The sequence below is a fragment of the Protopterus annectens genome, chromosome 1.part1 (genome assembly GCF_019279795.1).
Source record: "Protopterus annectens isolate FY-2018-M chromosome 1.part1, PAN1.0, whole genome shotgun sequence".
In the NCBI taxonomy this organism is placed as follows: Eukaryota; Metazoa; Chordata; order Ceratodontiformes; family Protopteridae; genus Protopterus; species Protopterus annectens.
This window is the reverse complement of record NC_056726.1, coordinates 88,243,559-88,259,956: the sequence shown is the minus strand read 5'-3', so window position 1 is coordinate 88,259,956 and position 16,398 is coordinate 88,243,559.

The window sequence follows — 16,398 nt, the reverse complement described above, 5'->3', positions numbered from 1 at the left end:
CAGTTTTTCCCAATGTAGTGTAATCTCGGAGTTGGAATATATAATTTGCAGGGGGAGTGGGGGGTGCAGAGAAGCTTGCCTGCCTGCAAAAACATTAGGTTACGTGATTTGCAGTACTGCAAAACTAATGTGATTCTGTCACAAAATGCACTTCAACATTCTTCCCTACTTAGTATGCAGGAAGTGATTTTGCGAAGGCAATATTTTGAATGGATTATGTTGTGCCGTTTGAACATTTGATGGTATACTACTTTACTACATAAGGACTCATTTGCCTAAATTCTTTTTTGTTTTTTTTCACCTCCCTATCACATACCTTCCAGCTGACCACTTCCTGTTTATTGCTCCTACTGTTGGCTATCTTTCGTACCCCTGGTACGATCTTCAGGCTAAGACCATCTCAGTTGTAGTGAGTTTGGGAAGGGTATGAGGAAGAGTAGCGCTTATCTCTAGCAGCATCTTATACACTGTCATTTTTGCACAAGATTTGTTTGGAATGTCCTAAATGGACAGGGCAACTCACATTAGACTCTTCACCATGTGTAATGTTAGTCAGTTCCAGTCCTTCCTTCTAATCCTGAATTCTTAATGACAACCTACCTTGTGATTACAGCACACAGCCCCCCACCCTCTTATCAAGGAATGCATAATTACAGAAAAAGGTCCCTTCCCTTTCCCCCAGAGTGGGTTAGTTGGCAAAATACTCCTCCTTCATTAAACCAATAGTGAAAATTCTGATTGTTAAGAGTCTTCTTCCATCTGTGAAGGTTTGCCAAAAAATAATTGTAAAAGATATGGTTGTATTATCATTGAGTCATAGAAATGATCGATTATAACAAAGGAAACCTTCAGACACTGGACCCAACCCAGTTTGGCTTTGGCAATGGAAGGCCATGCCTACTAAATTTTTGGACATCTTTGAGAAGGCCAGCAAGGAAATAGATAGGGGAAATGGTGAATATTACCTACCTAGACCTGGCTAAGGGATTTGATACAATACCCCACTTAAGTAGAGTTGACAAACCCACCAAACTAGGCATAATCCCCTACATAACTCACTGGATTGCCAGCTGGCTCATAGGCAGGACACAGGAAGTCAGGATTGGTGAAACTAAGAGACAGGTTACCATCTTGTTACCCCAGGGCGCTGTGCCAAGACTACTCCTATTTAACATCCTATTCTCAGAGGTAAAGACTAATGTTAAGGGCCTTTGGCTGACCAAGTTCACAGAAGGCTGCACATTCTGAGCTATCATAGATTTCCCCCATGACACCAACATCTTTCAAGAGAGTCTAACACAAACAGATGACTGGTTCAAAAGTCACAGATTAAAACTCAATGCCAAGAAATGTATTATAAAGCCTTTTGGGAAAACAACCACCCAGACTAATTACTCCATCGATAAGACACCCATACAAATTGACCTTTGACCAACATGGTCTAAGGTAGTAAGAAAATAATTCTATGTAGCCCAACTTATAAGTAAGGGAAAGGCATCTGGGTTTAAGGAAGTCATAATGCAACTTTATTCAGCCCTTATCAGGCCCACCATTGAGTATAATGCCCCCTTCAACATCTACCTGACCAGACATATGCAACAGTTGGAATGCACACAAAGGTTCCTTACCAGAAGAATCTGAGGTACAAACACACTGTCCTATAAAGATTACTTTAAAGCCTTATATCTATACTCAGTCTCGTACAAGTTACTGACAAGCGACATATGCCCACATGCAAGAAATCCTTGGATCCAGCTCTGATGGACCTTTTGCATGACTGCAAAATGAACAGCAACAGAACCACTAGATCCAAGGATTTAAATTTGCTTTGACATAAATATGACATGTTGGCAAGAAAGATATATGTCTCAGAGGATCTCCATGCTCTGGAACAGGCTACTCATCCATGTGAAGCAAAGTCCACCCCAACCCTATTTAAGAGCAACCTTGACCAATGGATGGGAATCAAAAATTCACCCCAAGTCTGGCCCTAATGTTTCTAACAGACACAGGCAGATAGTGATGCCTAAACCAACACCCCCCCACACACACATAACCTCTAGAAACTTCCTAAGCAACAATTCCCCTCCTAAAAAGCACCCATGATACATAGTGATACAATTAGATTGGGTTGCATGGCTAAGCTTATAAAGGTAAAACCAAAATCACTTCTGAATCAAGCAAGCAAAGCAGCAAAACGACAAAAAAATAGGCAAGTAATCCCTAAACCTCTTTTAATAAAGCCAAAAATTCTCTTAGCACCCCAGCAAACAGCCTTTACAGAGTGAAACAGTAACACATAAAACATTTTCCTTATATAGTAATATCAATCAAAAGTTAATTACAGCAATTGCCCCTTAAAAAGGTTATTAACACATTAGAACATGTTCATTAAATAAAGACCTTCCAACTACACTCTAAATTTAAACCTCTGGGAACCTGGGTATCAGATTTCACTATAAAAACAGTTTCTTTATACAATAACTTCTTTTTAACACTGTCAATTTCAAATGGGCCACAATAAACTTGATCTAATACTGTAGCTAAAAGGCCACTTTCATACCCCTGATGGCAATCATAAAAATGAGCAGCAACTGGGCTTTCCATCCTAGCCTTTCTAATATCTCTAAGATGCTCCTGTAACTGTGTTTTAAAGGCCCTCTTGCTCTCCCCTATATAAAATGTGTTACAGGGACACTTAAGGGCATGCATAATTCCAGCCAAGTTAAAAGTAAAGCTGTGTTTAGCCTCATATTTCCTACCATTAATATCCTCAAACTGTGGTACAACATATTTACAACTACAGCATTTCCCACATGGACTGGCTCCTTTAAGTGGAAGACTAGCCCTGACAGTCACCACAGGTGGAGTACACCTCCCATGGACAAGCATATCACTAATATTTCTTCCCCTTTTAAATGCAATACCTGGGGCATTTTCTAATAAGTTACAAAAGTCCTTATGTTTAACCAAAAAGCCCCAATAATATTTTAACACCTTTATCACTTCAAAACTGAAGGGACTATAGGTAGTCACAAAATATATATTTTTTATTATTATCACTATTTTCCAGCATTTTAAACTCCCCCTTAGATATATAAATATGTTGTCTGTCACACCTAGCCCTCATTATATCATGAATATTGACATTCAGTTTACTTATGTCATACCCCCTACTAATAAACATATTTTCTGTAAACTCTACCTCCTGAAAAAATCCTTTATATCATTGCAAAGTCTCCATAACCTAAGGAACACACCATAAGGGAGTGCTGATATAGTATGAGAAGGATGGCAACTCTGCCCATTCAACTACTGATTGTCATCAATGAACTTCCTATGAGCTCTAGTATGAATAGATTTTCCCATTGGGGCCTTCTAACAAAACATCTAAGAATGTCACCTTATGACCTACACTTGGATCACTAAATTTCAAATTAAATCTATTGGTATTTAAATAATAAAATCAACCAAATCATAACCCCCACCACATAAAAATATAAGGTTATTAATAAATCTAAAATATTTGAGCACGTATTTCTTAAAAAAACTCTGAAACATAAACATACTGAGACTCAAACCCATAAATAAATTGGCATACATAGGGGCAAAAGATGCCCCCACTGCAGTGCCTTGCAATTGCTGATACAATATGCTATTAAACTCAAAGTAATTTTTAACTAGACAGAAATAAATCAATTCCATTATATACATTAAAACCGAACTGTCACCCAAAAATAAGAAAGAGCTTCTAGCCCAAATTTGTGTTGAATGTTAGTATACAAACTCACCATGTCAACATTTAAACAATTCATTCCCTTCTTACAAACTATATTTGAGATTTTATCCAAAAAACAAAAAGTGTCTTGTACATAGGACTCTAATCTTATAACACAGGAAGCAAATAACTATGTAAAAATAAACCCATAATTTGGGTAAAATAATTACAGATATAATAGGCCAAACAGGGGGATTAACTGAAGCTTTGTGAATTTTCGGTAAACAAGAAAAATAAGCCATACCACAAGAACCAATATTACATTTTTTTACCTATGTCCTCTCTTGAGAAATAGCTTAACCTATAACCTTTGTAAACCAATTCCTTAAATTCCACCTGAGCGGAACAATATTTATTAATGTTCACAGCACTATAAACTTTCTTATCATTCTAATGCTGTAGACACATATTCAAATATTTTATTTATTTATTTATTTAACTTTTGTTTACTGGGAAAGTCCAACTTGGAACAAAGCCAATTTTCAGTGGAGTCCCAGGCTGAAATGCTCCAGATGCATGTCTTTGAAATATTGACACACATTTAATACATCCAGTTTATTGCCCTTGTCAGAGGGTTTAAATATCAATTCCCTCTTATTACTCAAGGCAAGCAATGCCTTCCATTCATTTTTAATCAAATTAAGTCCATTGGGAATGTTCCTGCTCTGATCCCACTTAAACCTCCTTAATACTCACTCTCTGCTCACTTCTGAATTAGCTCACTTCCCAGCTAAGTTACCCATATGCTTTCCATACATTCACTACTGTTATATCTTTCAGTAGGAACAAGTGCATTTGTAAATATCTACTTATTGTTCTAATTTTTGTTTGCCATTAGTAGGAACTAGTATATTTTTGTAAATATTACTTAAGTTTTTTATAATCTCTGTGTTTGCTAGTTTATTAAGTTGCATACACCATCTTCACCTGTACTGCTTTATTCTTGTATTTTGCATTCTTGTATTCCTGTATTTTACATTTTGTATTTTGTATTTTTTACTATCTTATGTTACCATGTTTACTCTGTATTTTGGAGCTTTTCTGCCCAGGACTCCATTGAAAACGGGCTACTCGTGGCCCAATGGACCATCCTGGTAAACAAACTGCAAATAAAATAAATAAAAAATAAAAATTGATTTTATGAATATCCTCAAAAAACTGCTTATACTTACACTCTACCCCATAATTAACCATAGAAGAAAACTGTTGCACTACTTCATTTATTTATTTATGATTTATTTATTTATTTACATTTCTTTACTGGGATAATCCGACTAGACACAGGTCCTTTTTCAGCGGATGCCAGGGGAGAAAAGCTCCACAAAAAAAAAAAATACGAGTAAATAACATTACAATTATAGTTTGTTAATTCAATTAATGAGATATATTTAGTACATATTATAGTAGTAATCAAACAATAGAATAGTTAAAAGTAACACAGTACTAGTAGGCTAAACAAATCACAATAAAAATAGCTGATGGCCTAAGAGGTCTTATTTGAGGCAAAAGCAATTATGTTGATACTTAATTTAGCTCTAAGATGGTTGTGGATTAATACAACCAAGTAGGGAGGAGAACAGAGAGCAGAAAAGGAGAGCAAAAGGGGATAGAGTGATTAGTCGGGGATTGGGCAAGGACAGAGACAGTATGTATATAGGTGGGATTTAAGTGCAGTCTTGAAATAACTACAGGAAGTTAGGGTAGTGATGGTGGGGGGAAGGTTGTTCCAAAGTTTGGATGTGGCACAGGAGAATAGAGCTTGTTCTGCTGAGCTTTTGGCTTTGGTGATTTGAAGATGTTTTTTGTTGCTAGAGTGTAGGGGTCTGGAGGAGTGGTAAGGTTGGAGAAGTGATTGAAGTGATGGGATTTTGAGAGGATGATTTACAAGTTTGTGAGCAAAGGGGAGTTGATTCAGGTGTAGGAATTGTGGGAGCTCGAGCCAGCCTAGTTCTCTTAGGGAGACACAGTGATGGCTATAGTAGGGGGCAACAGTGGAAAATTTTGCAGTTTTATTATAGCATGTCTTGAGTTTGTTTAAGTCCGACTGTCTGAAATTCATAAGAATGGGAGATGCATAGACTAAAGTGGAGATTATTTGTGAATTAGCAATAGAGTTTCTGGCTATTTTGGTGAGGTATTGTTTATTTCTATACAAGGCACCAAGTTTTTTGTGGACTTTTTTATTGTAAGAGATATGTGGGTGTCAAATATGAGATTGTTATCGATTTCTACACTGAGTAGTTTGGTGTGACCTGATGGAGGGATTATGTAATGGTCTTTGGTGAGTATATTGAACTGGAGAGAGTTTGGGGTAGTTTTGTATGGTTGAAAGATGAGGAGTTTGGTTTTATTGGGGTTGAGCAGGAGCTGAGAGTTGGATAGTCAGCTTTCTATGGAAAAGAAAGATTCCTGTGTGATCTGTTGGAGTTCTAGTAGTGTGGGGGCAGAGCAGATGAGGTACTGTATGAGAGAACCCTGATTAGTGGCACTATGCAGGTTGTTGATGAAAAGGGAGACTAGTAAGAAGCCGAGGATGGAACCTTGGGGGACACTGAGGGTGGCAGGAAGGTGACGGGATAGATTGTTTTTCTAGACAACTGATTGCTGGCAGTCATGGAGATAACTGTGGAACCATTTGGTGGCAGGTTTGGAGAAGGAGAGGTCAGAAAGTAGTAGTCCATGTGATACAATGTCGAAGGCCTTAGATAGATCCAGGAATACAGCAGAAGAGAAAAGGCCGTTGTTTTTGTGATGAAGGATAGTGTTAGTGATGGAGAGCAGAGTAATGGCAGTGCTGTGATGTGGCCTAAAGCCATGTTCGGTACTGAATAGAAGATTATTGGTTAGGAGGTATATTGAGACCTCGGAGTTTTTACATTTTTCTTGTATTTTGGAGAGGGGGAAAGGATGGCGATGTGGTGATAATTGGAGAAGTCGGTGGAGGGCCCTCCTTTATGGAGGGGGATAATGTGGGATATTTCCATAGGGATGAAACATGGGATTCTGTTATTGAATGGTTGATTAATATGGAGATTGGATAGGCTAGGACTTCATCAGCTATTTTTAGGTATTCTGCAGGGAGTTTGTTGGCTGCAAGTTCAGTGGATTTGAGTTTTGTAAGAAGTTTTTTTATGTAGGAGGTGGGTACTGTTGAGAAGGAGAAAGTGGGGCAGGGTGGATTGGTGTTTGGAGTGGGGGGGGGGGGCTGATGTAGGGAAGTGCTGTTTGGTTAGAGATAGAATGGTTTCCGTGAAGTGGAGCATTTGTTGAAGGAGTCAGCTATATTGCAGGAGGAGGGAGAGATGACTGGTGTGAGGGTATTTACGTTACCTGGGCTGAGGATAGAGTTAATTGTTGACCAGAATTGTTTTGGGTTGTGATTGGAGGAGTTTAGGGAGGTCAGATAGTAAATGGCTGTGTCTGCTTTTATTTGTTTTTTGACCTTGTTATGTAGTTCAAGGAAAGATTCTCTATCTGAGGGTTTTTTGTTTGACGCAAATGTTCCCAAGCTTTATCCCTGGTTTTCATTAGGCCCCTGGTGCTTTTTTGTAGCCAGGGGGTGCTATAAGTTCTTCTGACTTTGGAGTTTCTTAGGGGGAGCATGGGTGTTCAATATGTTGAGGAAGGCAGTTAAAGAAGTGGACGGCTTCGTCTAGGTTGAGGTATTTTAGTGGTGACCAGTACATTTTTTGAAGGGAGGAGGTGAAGGAGAGGCTGTTGAAATTAGCTCTGTTTTGAATTTGTCTGCGGGTAATGAGCGTCATATTGTTTATGTGATGCCTGAGTATGAATGTTGGGGAATGGTTGCTGAGGCAGTCAGGTAAACATCCCATTAGGTAAGTGTGAGGATCTTTGTTGACCAGGATCCAATCAAGAATGGTGTGATTATTAGGGTTTTTGTTGATCCAGGTGGGGGATTGTATTAATTGTGAGAACCCATGGAGATTTAGGTGAAGGGCTGGGTGGACTGTATTACAGGATAACCAGTTAATGTTAAAGTCCCCAATGATAATAGTTTCTTGGGGTAGGGAGAGGTTGGCCCAGCTGAGGCGATTTTTTAGGAAGGTATATTTTGGCCTGGTTGGAAATAGCAGCCTATGATGTTGTTTTCTTTGGGTTAATTTTGAGAGTGGCATAAAGGATTTCTTCTGTGGCAAATTGAGGTGCAGATGTGTTAAGATTTTGAATGTTGAGGTGATGTTTGAACAGTTGAGCCACTCCACCTCCTTTCCTGGATAGTCTGTCCTGGTGAAGGATGTTATATCCAGGTGGGATTATTTCCTCACTTTTGATGTGAGGTTTGAGCCAGGTCTCTGTTAAGACAAGGATGTCAGGGGAGTACGGGTTTATGTTGGCATGGAGGTCTCTGATTTTGTTACAGACGCTCCTGATGTTTAGTGACATAATGAGGAGGTCAGATGGCTTTTTGCTGGTTGTGTTTTGAGTGATGGAGGAGTTTTTTGGGAGAGGGTTTGGAGTGAGGCTAGCAATAGTGGGACCTGGATTGGGGTAGATGTCTCCACTGAGGGCTAATTTAGAAAGGGTGTTAAGAATATGTTTTATGTACGCAGTAAGATACCAGTCATATTTTAGGGATAGTTTGTGTTTAGTTGTGATGAGGGTATAATAGTTAGGTAGGTGTACTGTGAGCAGGTTTTTAGTAATAGGGGTAGTGAAGTAATGTAAAGAGTGTTTGATGGGGGTTGAAGAGATTTTGCAGTGTGAGTGGTTGGGGTTATTATTATGGGGCTTTGGTATGAAGTCATATAGGCAAGAAGTGTGCAGGTAAGCAGTATAGTCATATTCATTGTTAGCATGATTGTGTTTGGTTGTAGACATGTGCTGGTATGATGGGAGGGTAGTATGGGGAGAGGAAATTTCAGACATGTGGTGTAATTGGTGGATGAGGGCAGGAGTAGTTTTAGGGTGAGAAATAAATGTAGATATACCGGGGGACCCCAGGCTAGGATTGCAGGGTAAGTATGGATCTCTTGTAGCACTCGTCAATATTAACTTGCAAATTACGTTTACTTTGTAGCCAATTTATTTAAAGATGTAGCAGGGAAATCTAAATCTGGGGCTTTGTAGCCAATTGTTATATTTTAGCATGGAAGTTATTTATTCTGGAGGGCAGAAGAGTAGAGGTGGGGTTAGCTAGTGAGTAGCGAGAGTGGGGGGGGGGTTGGTGTTTGCCTAGTCGAGTGTGTGATACCCTTTAAAATTAATAAGGATTTGTGATACATACACTTTTCCTTTCAGGTGCACTTTTCCTTCTTTTGTTTTTTTTTATTTAGTAGAAACTCAGTACTATGCGAGTTCCAGAGTTTGCTATCTGCAGGTCTCTGATGGACAGGGGCCAGATAAGCCAAGCAGAAGAATAAGGAAACTGTGAGGGAGAGAAACAGGGAAACAGAAGTTAGCCTAAGGGAATGTAGCTAGATGTGGGTGAGTTAGAACTAGTGTATTGTACAAATGGACAAATTCAGCAGTTAACAAGCAGTATTATTAAATCTCCAGATATTAGCGTAGGTTCTATTACTAAGCTCTAAGCACACTTTTAGTTAAGGCAGCTGTACAGCAGTAGTGATAGTCTCGTAGAACAAATGCGAGTCAACTCTACGCTAGAAAGAGTATATCTAAGCCACTTTATCTTGCTTATCTATGCCACTTTAAAATAATGTAGTTTTACAACAGTAGCTATGCAGCAGAAATAAAAAATGCAGACAGTTCTGATGCTAACATTGACGTTTGATAGCAAATTATGAGCTCTGTACAGTATAATTCAGTTAGCTCTAATTTAGCAGCAAAAGAGTAGTTTCTAATCAATTAATCATGATAAAGAGAATGCTCGTTTGGTGCTTCCATGAAACATACAGTCATAACTAGTTACCAGTTAAGCTCTCTTGCAAGATTAAAGTATAGTGCAAATGCAGTTATACACACATAAATCAAACAGAAATCAAGGATTCATTGTAAGCTGTTGCATATAGGGTTACCACCTGTCCCACTTTGCGAGGGACAGTCCCTCTTTGGGCAGTTGTGTCCTGCAAAAAATGTGAAAAAATGGCAAATGTCCTGAGATTTTAGGACAAAATTATTTTCTATATTTTATGTCATAGTTGCATAAAACAGTTATTCTGTATCTGAAACACCTAAATGTTATAAGAAACAGAATAAGGAACTAAAATGCTGCAAGAATAGACTTTTATTCAGGCAAAAAAACTGAAGTTCTGTCCTTTGTACTGGCCGTGGGTATGTTTTGCCCTGCAAAATCTGATGTTTGTAGCACAAATGTCCCACTTTGGGCATTTGGAAAGGTGGCAACCCTAGTTGCACAGAAATTAATACATTTTACAGTATAAGCAGCAAAAAACGTACATGGTGGGCACACTCGATCAGGTCGCCAATTTAAAAATGGCACCTTGTGTTAGAGGTATATGAAAGCTTGGTTGGGAGGAGTTATGGTAGTGATAAGTGTTTAAACCCCAGGCTAGGACTACAGGGTAAGTATGAATCTCTTTTAGCACTCGTCAATATTAACTTGCAAATTACATTTACTTTGTAGCCACATTGTTAAAATTTTAGCAGGGAATTCTAAATCTGGGGTTTTGTAGCCAATTGTTATATACTTTGTAGCCAATTTGTTATAAATTGAAGCAGGGAATTCTAAATCTGGGGCTTTGTAGCTAATTGTTATATTTTAGCAGGGTTGCTTTTTAAGTCTGGAGGGCAGAAGACTGGGGGGGGGGTTAGCTAGCAAGTAGCGAGAGCAGAGGTGGGGGGTCGGCTTTGACCTGGTCGAGTGTGTGTGCTACCCTTTAAAATTAATAAGGATTTGTAACACGTACACTTTTCCTTTCAGGTGCACTTTTCCTTCTTTTGATTTTTATTTAGTAGAAACTCAATGCTATGCAGAGTTCCAGAGTTTGCTATCTGCAGGTCTCTGATTGACAGGGGCCAGGTAAGCCAAGTAGAAGAATAGGGAAAACTTTTCCTTTCAGGTGCACTTTTCCTTCTTTTGTTTTTCATTTAGTAGAAACTCAGTACTATGCAGAGTCCTAGAGTTTGCTATCTGCTGGTCTCTGATGGACAGGGACCAGGTAAGCCAAGTAGAATAGGGAAAACTTTTCCTTTCAGGTGCACTTTTCCTTCTTTAGTTTTTTTATTTAGTAGAAACTCAGTTCTATGCAGAGTTCATGGTTAAAGGGTGGCATAAAATCACTCATATTTCACATTGGATGTAATCAAAGGGCAACAGGCATTAGCAGCCAATTCCAAATCACAAGAATAAAAACTGTCATTCATATCATCATCCGAGTCAATAACATCAGTATTTACAGTCATAAACGCATCTGAAAAATAAAACTTCAAATACATTTTCCTTACTAATTTAAAAATATCCCCCTTCAAAAGATTAAATCATGGTAAGACAGTTGCCACAATTCAATACTGAAAGTTCCCAGACAAATTAACTCCATAGTTGCAGCTGGAAACACATTTATCATTAATGTCATTAATACCATACATTAAGCTTATAAAGGCCCTGGTTGTTGTTAGCATAGTATATACCTATGAACCTATGAGTCAGTAGAACTCCCATCTTTATTATTGTGGACCCTCAGCATTGGTGCAGATTCCTCCACTTCTGTCACCCGAACCAGTTCCGTATTCAAACATGTGGACATTCGTTCCTTTCAAACTAAATATGACCAGTTGTGATCCCTTTGGTTAGTCTTGATGCCAGAAGATCTAAAGCGTCAAGTCATATTAACATGATTTTGGGGCTCCAGGAGTCACCTTCACAGTCTAATGCTGGAGCTTCTTTTATCTTGTTGCTCAAAATGCTGACGCTGCAGTCCCACTGTTTGTAGTTCTATTTCATGTTACAGGTGACTGTGTTAGTGATAACTTTTCTATTGCTAGTCTCTCTAGTGTCTGCATGCTGAGCTCATACTCTGGCATCCATCCCCACAACAATAGTCTTAAAATCTACCATCATGTCAAATGTAGATCTCAACTGTTCTGCCCAGGCCCACCATTTATGGTGTCCATATATACAATGTCCATGAACAAGTGTTTCCAATATCAGTTTTAGGTATCAGAGACTTCAGCATAACAAGAAGACTTGGGCGAGACAGACAGAAGACAAGCGAAAAGTAGGATGTTTATCCAAGAGGTGAATGGCTTGTATGACTCAATGATAATGCAACCATATCTCTTATGGCAAACCTTCACCGATGGAGGTCAGCCATGACTATCAGAGAAGGAAAGAAAGTGGCACTGAATTGAAATTGGTGGCAACAGTTGACACAATACGCTGATCCTATGTAGAAAAATGTCAAACAGAGGAACGATGATGATGAGTAAATCCAACTTATGAGTTTCTATTATTGTAGTCCAAAAGAACGAAAGCCAGCAAAACAAACAGGCTCAGGAAATCCCAAAAACACAGCAGTCCGAAGTATATGGTGTCTTCTCATATGGTTTCTATTATTGATCTTTCAAAGATCAGTATCTCAGGCATCTGGATTCTTGGCATAAGCCTTCCTGATATTGAAGGTTTCAGTACCAAATATGAGCCACCAACTGTCCAGACTGCCTTCTGCCTTATTTGGCATATAATGTTAGAACTGACACAGTTATCCAGACATCCACCCTCCTTGACTGGAATTCTCCAGTGAGTTATTTAGTTATAGTTTCTTTTTCCTGGTGGCTGAATGAGCACCCTGATACTCATCTACCCGCAGCAAGTATAGACAATGTCACTAGAAGTCAGGACATATTAACCTGATGCTGCTGTCAGTGATGAAAGGGGAGCTGTGACTCCTATCCTTTCCCAGTGAAGATAGACTTGTTAAAATGCTCCATCACATGCAGCATCAGAGGGATCAGCCTACTGAACATATATCATCTGCCCAAAAGAGACAGGCGCAAGCAAATTCATTTTTCCTCCTATGCCATGAGTGCTCCATACCCTGAAGGATGTCATTCAAGATACCACTACAGATGTGTGAGAATATCTCCGAAGCATAGCTCCTGTATACATAAACTGGTTAGAGTTTTCTGGTTTCTGAGGAAGAGTTATTTTTGGGTAGAAACTCCCAAAATGAGTGTTACTATTTAAGAGTCTATCTTAAGCAGACCCCATCTTACAGGGACCTATCATCCACCCTCCTGATAAGGAACCTCAGGCGGCAGGCAAACTCAGGATGTGTGTCTTTTGCATCTACCACCTTGGTCTTGAAGGCACTGTACTATTGCAGGCCCATTCTGCATTTTTGAGGAATGTGTTGATAGACTAGTTGGAAAAGTTAGTAAAGGTTTTACTGAAAAAGAAAAGTTGGACCAAGCCTTCTGCTTCATCTTGTCTTACAAACATCATCGTCAGTGTGTCCAGTAATTCCACTGAAGAGAATTTAAGAAAAGTGTCATCCAGTATCACTCCAAGCTATGCATGATGTTCTCAATCAAGAATACTGAGGCAAGCATATTGAGGTCACTCTTTAAGGATCTGTTTGATCCTGAAAATAATGAGCACCTTAAAGATGGGAAGAAGGCAGGTCAGAGCTTAATAGGTGCAGATACAGCTTCATCTCCGAGAGTTCCTCTTCTCTAAGTCAGGGTAGCTAATGTTGGGTAAAGGTTTAGCATACCTTGCTATAGCAGTAGCAAACAGGGGGTTTGAAACACATAGTGTCACCCAACTGCCACCGAAGTAAGCCTGAATTCTCTGAGGCAAGGTTCCTCCTAGGTTCCCAGGAAGCTGCAGCCACCTCAGCATTTGTCACAACAGTCCTGACTCCTCGGTCTAGTAACTCCAACAAGAGACAGTAAGACAGGCATGGGCGATTCACCCTCCATGTCCAAGGATAGGGAAAAAGCTACCTGGGCATATATTCCACCAAGAAGAAACATCTCCAGGGACACATAGATCAATGAGATTCTTGTCAGGTATTATCTCCGTCTTCATCTGATTCCCAGGAGACATTCACCCTTTACTTTTGACAGACATCCCATCTTACCAAAAGTGGTGACAATCATGCTCCTAGACAAAGCAATCATTGTAGAGCCAACCAGCTAACCCATAAGTACCTTTTAACATGCTCCAGTTGCTTGACGTACCACCATTAGTAGTGTAACTCTCCATCGTTATGCTTTAACTAAAACTATCATGCTTATTCATAACCCCAGTATTCTTTTTCTTATTGTTCCAGTCTATACCAGCTTTTGAAATTGGTTAACATTTGGCATTTTTATTATTTCTCATTCAGTGGGCTATTTTCAACAAATGATTTTCCTACACCATCTTTCTGTAAAGAAATTACTAATAATATCAAGTTCATATCAAAACAAGTTTCATCCCTACTAAGCCTGGAAGCTCTAATCGTTTGACCCCTTGGTATATTTTTTTCTTAAAAGGAGGATTTCAAAACTATATTGTCTGTTATGATATCTGAAGTCAGTAAGGCTAAGGACAAACTTTTTTGGTAAGATTAAGTGTCTCAACAGCAATAAGCATATACATCTCTATTTAAGCAGAAATTTCTGATCCTTGACACCATTTACCACATACTCACATTACCTGTACATTTTCTATGTACATGTATATAACAGTGAACTATGAAGGATCTCATAAACAATGTAATATCAAGTAGTAATTCCACATCCCTTTCATGCAGTTATGAAAAAAATATATACTGTCTTTTGATTTGTCTGCTATTGATAATCACATAAATCATTCTAATGACAATAATCTGTAAGAAGAGATATGACATTTGTTTTAATCATGTTATACAATAAATACACTACTTATTTTACACATTTATCTAGTAGCTCTTCACAAGTTTACTCTTCTTTCTTTGTAAAGATGCAATATATATTCTGTATAAGACTTGCACATACAGGTCTTACACTCTGATCAGCATCTTAGATCCTGTTCTTTAATTAGTATACATAAATACTCAGCAGTCAAGTAAAAAAAGTGTACCCTGCCGCATAAAGATTCATATAGTAATGAAAACATGTATAATTCTGTTAGTTTTAAAAAAACTATATTACAATTATACAATAGTTATTAAAAACAAAGATTTATAATCTATAAATAAAACCCTTCCAGTTTACACATATGCAAAGATGTACTAATGTTTTGGTTCATGAGCTGTATTCCTTTACATTACTGCTATTAGCAACTGTGTAGAGGTGTGGAATACAAAAAACAAACTTTTTTTTTTCATTTTGTGTATGAAGCAAAGTATTCATTCTTACATCACTGCTCAACTTTATAGTTATTAATATTCTAGTCTATGCTAAGAATACTGAACTGTCATGATGGAAACGACCACAGAAGTAAACTCTACGTAATAGCTAGCATTCCATTTCTTATCTATCATCTGATATGGTCTCCAGAAACTCATGTATGTCAAGGCAACTGGCTAACTTCTTATATTTTGCATTCATTATTTTATTTTTTAATAGGAATGATCTATTGATACAGACTTTGACATTCCATCTACTCCATTCAAAATAGATGTCAAAACACAAACAGAATGGAACATACACATTTCTTAAATGCATCTATATATTCATATTAATACCCCTAAAGATTAAACTCTAAAGATAAAGGGAGAATTCATAAAGGTATAGCAATGTGTACTCCTCCTTGTTCATATGATGGCACCCTTTCGGTATTCAGCAACAGCCAAACCCCCATCCCTTAAACATACCAGCAACCTTTTCAATTTCAAGACCAATGTAAAGCGATATCTACACCTGGAATTGAACCTGCACAACCCTCAAAAGAGATGCATGAATACCTACTCGCTATAACTATGCCTTTCTCATTTTGAATTCACTAGCACTTCCTTATCTTAGCAGATAGTAATCGCCTAACATCAAAAGCTCTCATGATACCATATTACTAATGCATACTCTTCTAACTCTTCAGATGACACTTACTACTACTGGTGTTATAAATAGTCCGGACCTGTGCAGGTGCATAGCACACATCTGCGAACTGCAGCCTAAGCAGATATGCAAATAAGGTCAGTGTAATGTAGTTGTGTTGAATACAGAAATGTGAAACAAATCCTATAATCATGCTCTTTATTTCTAAATGTGTAATTTGCATAAATGATTTTGGTCATCTTTTTCTACATGCAAATTATTTTGCAGTATTGTAAATTGCACATGCCTTGGTATATTGTAGGCAAGCATGGCTGAACACAATCATGTTTAAAACATTATAGAAAAACTGCAGACTGCACAGTTGCTAAAAATGTTTTTTTTTTTTTTTTTTTTTTAATTAATGGATTAGAACAGTGGTATCTTTTTGTGGATACCGTGATGGTTTCATTAAAGAACAGAAAGCAGGTGATAGGAAAGATTGAAATAAGGTTGACAAACAAAGAGGGGAACACACAATGGAAACATCAAGAGGGTTTGAGCTGGAGAAGGTTGGAGAGGATGGGCGATATGTTTTTCTCAGTGGATAGACCCCCCCCTAATTTTTCAGAATTGTATTTTTGTTTTGTAAGATGGTGTGTGGATGGCTAATAGGAAAGATGGTGTAGGAGAAATGGTAAGGGAAGAGGTGCCGAGGAAGTCTCAAATGTGTACCTAGT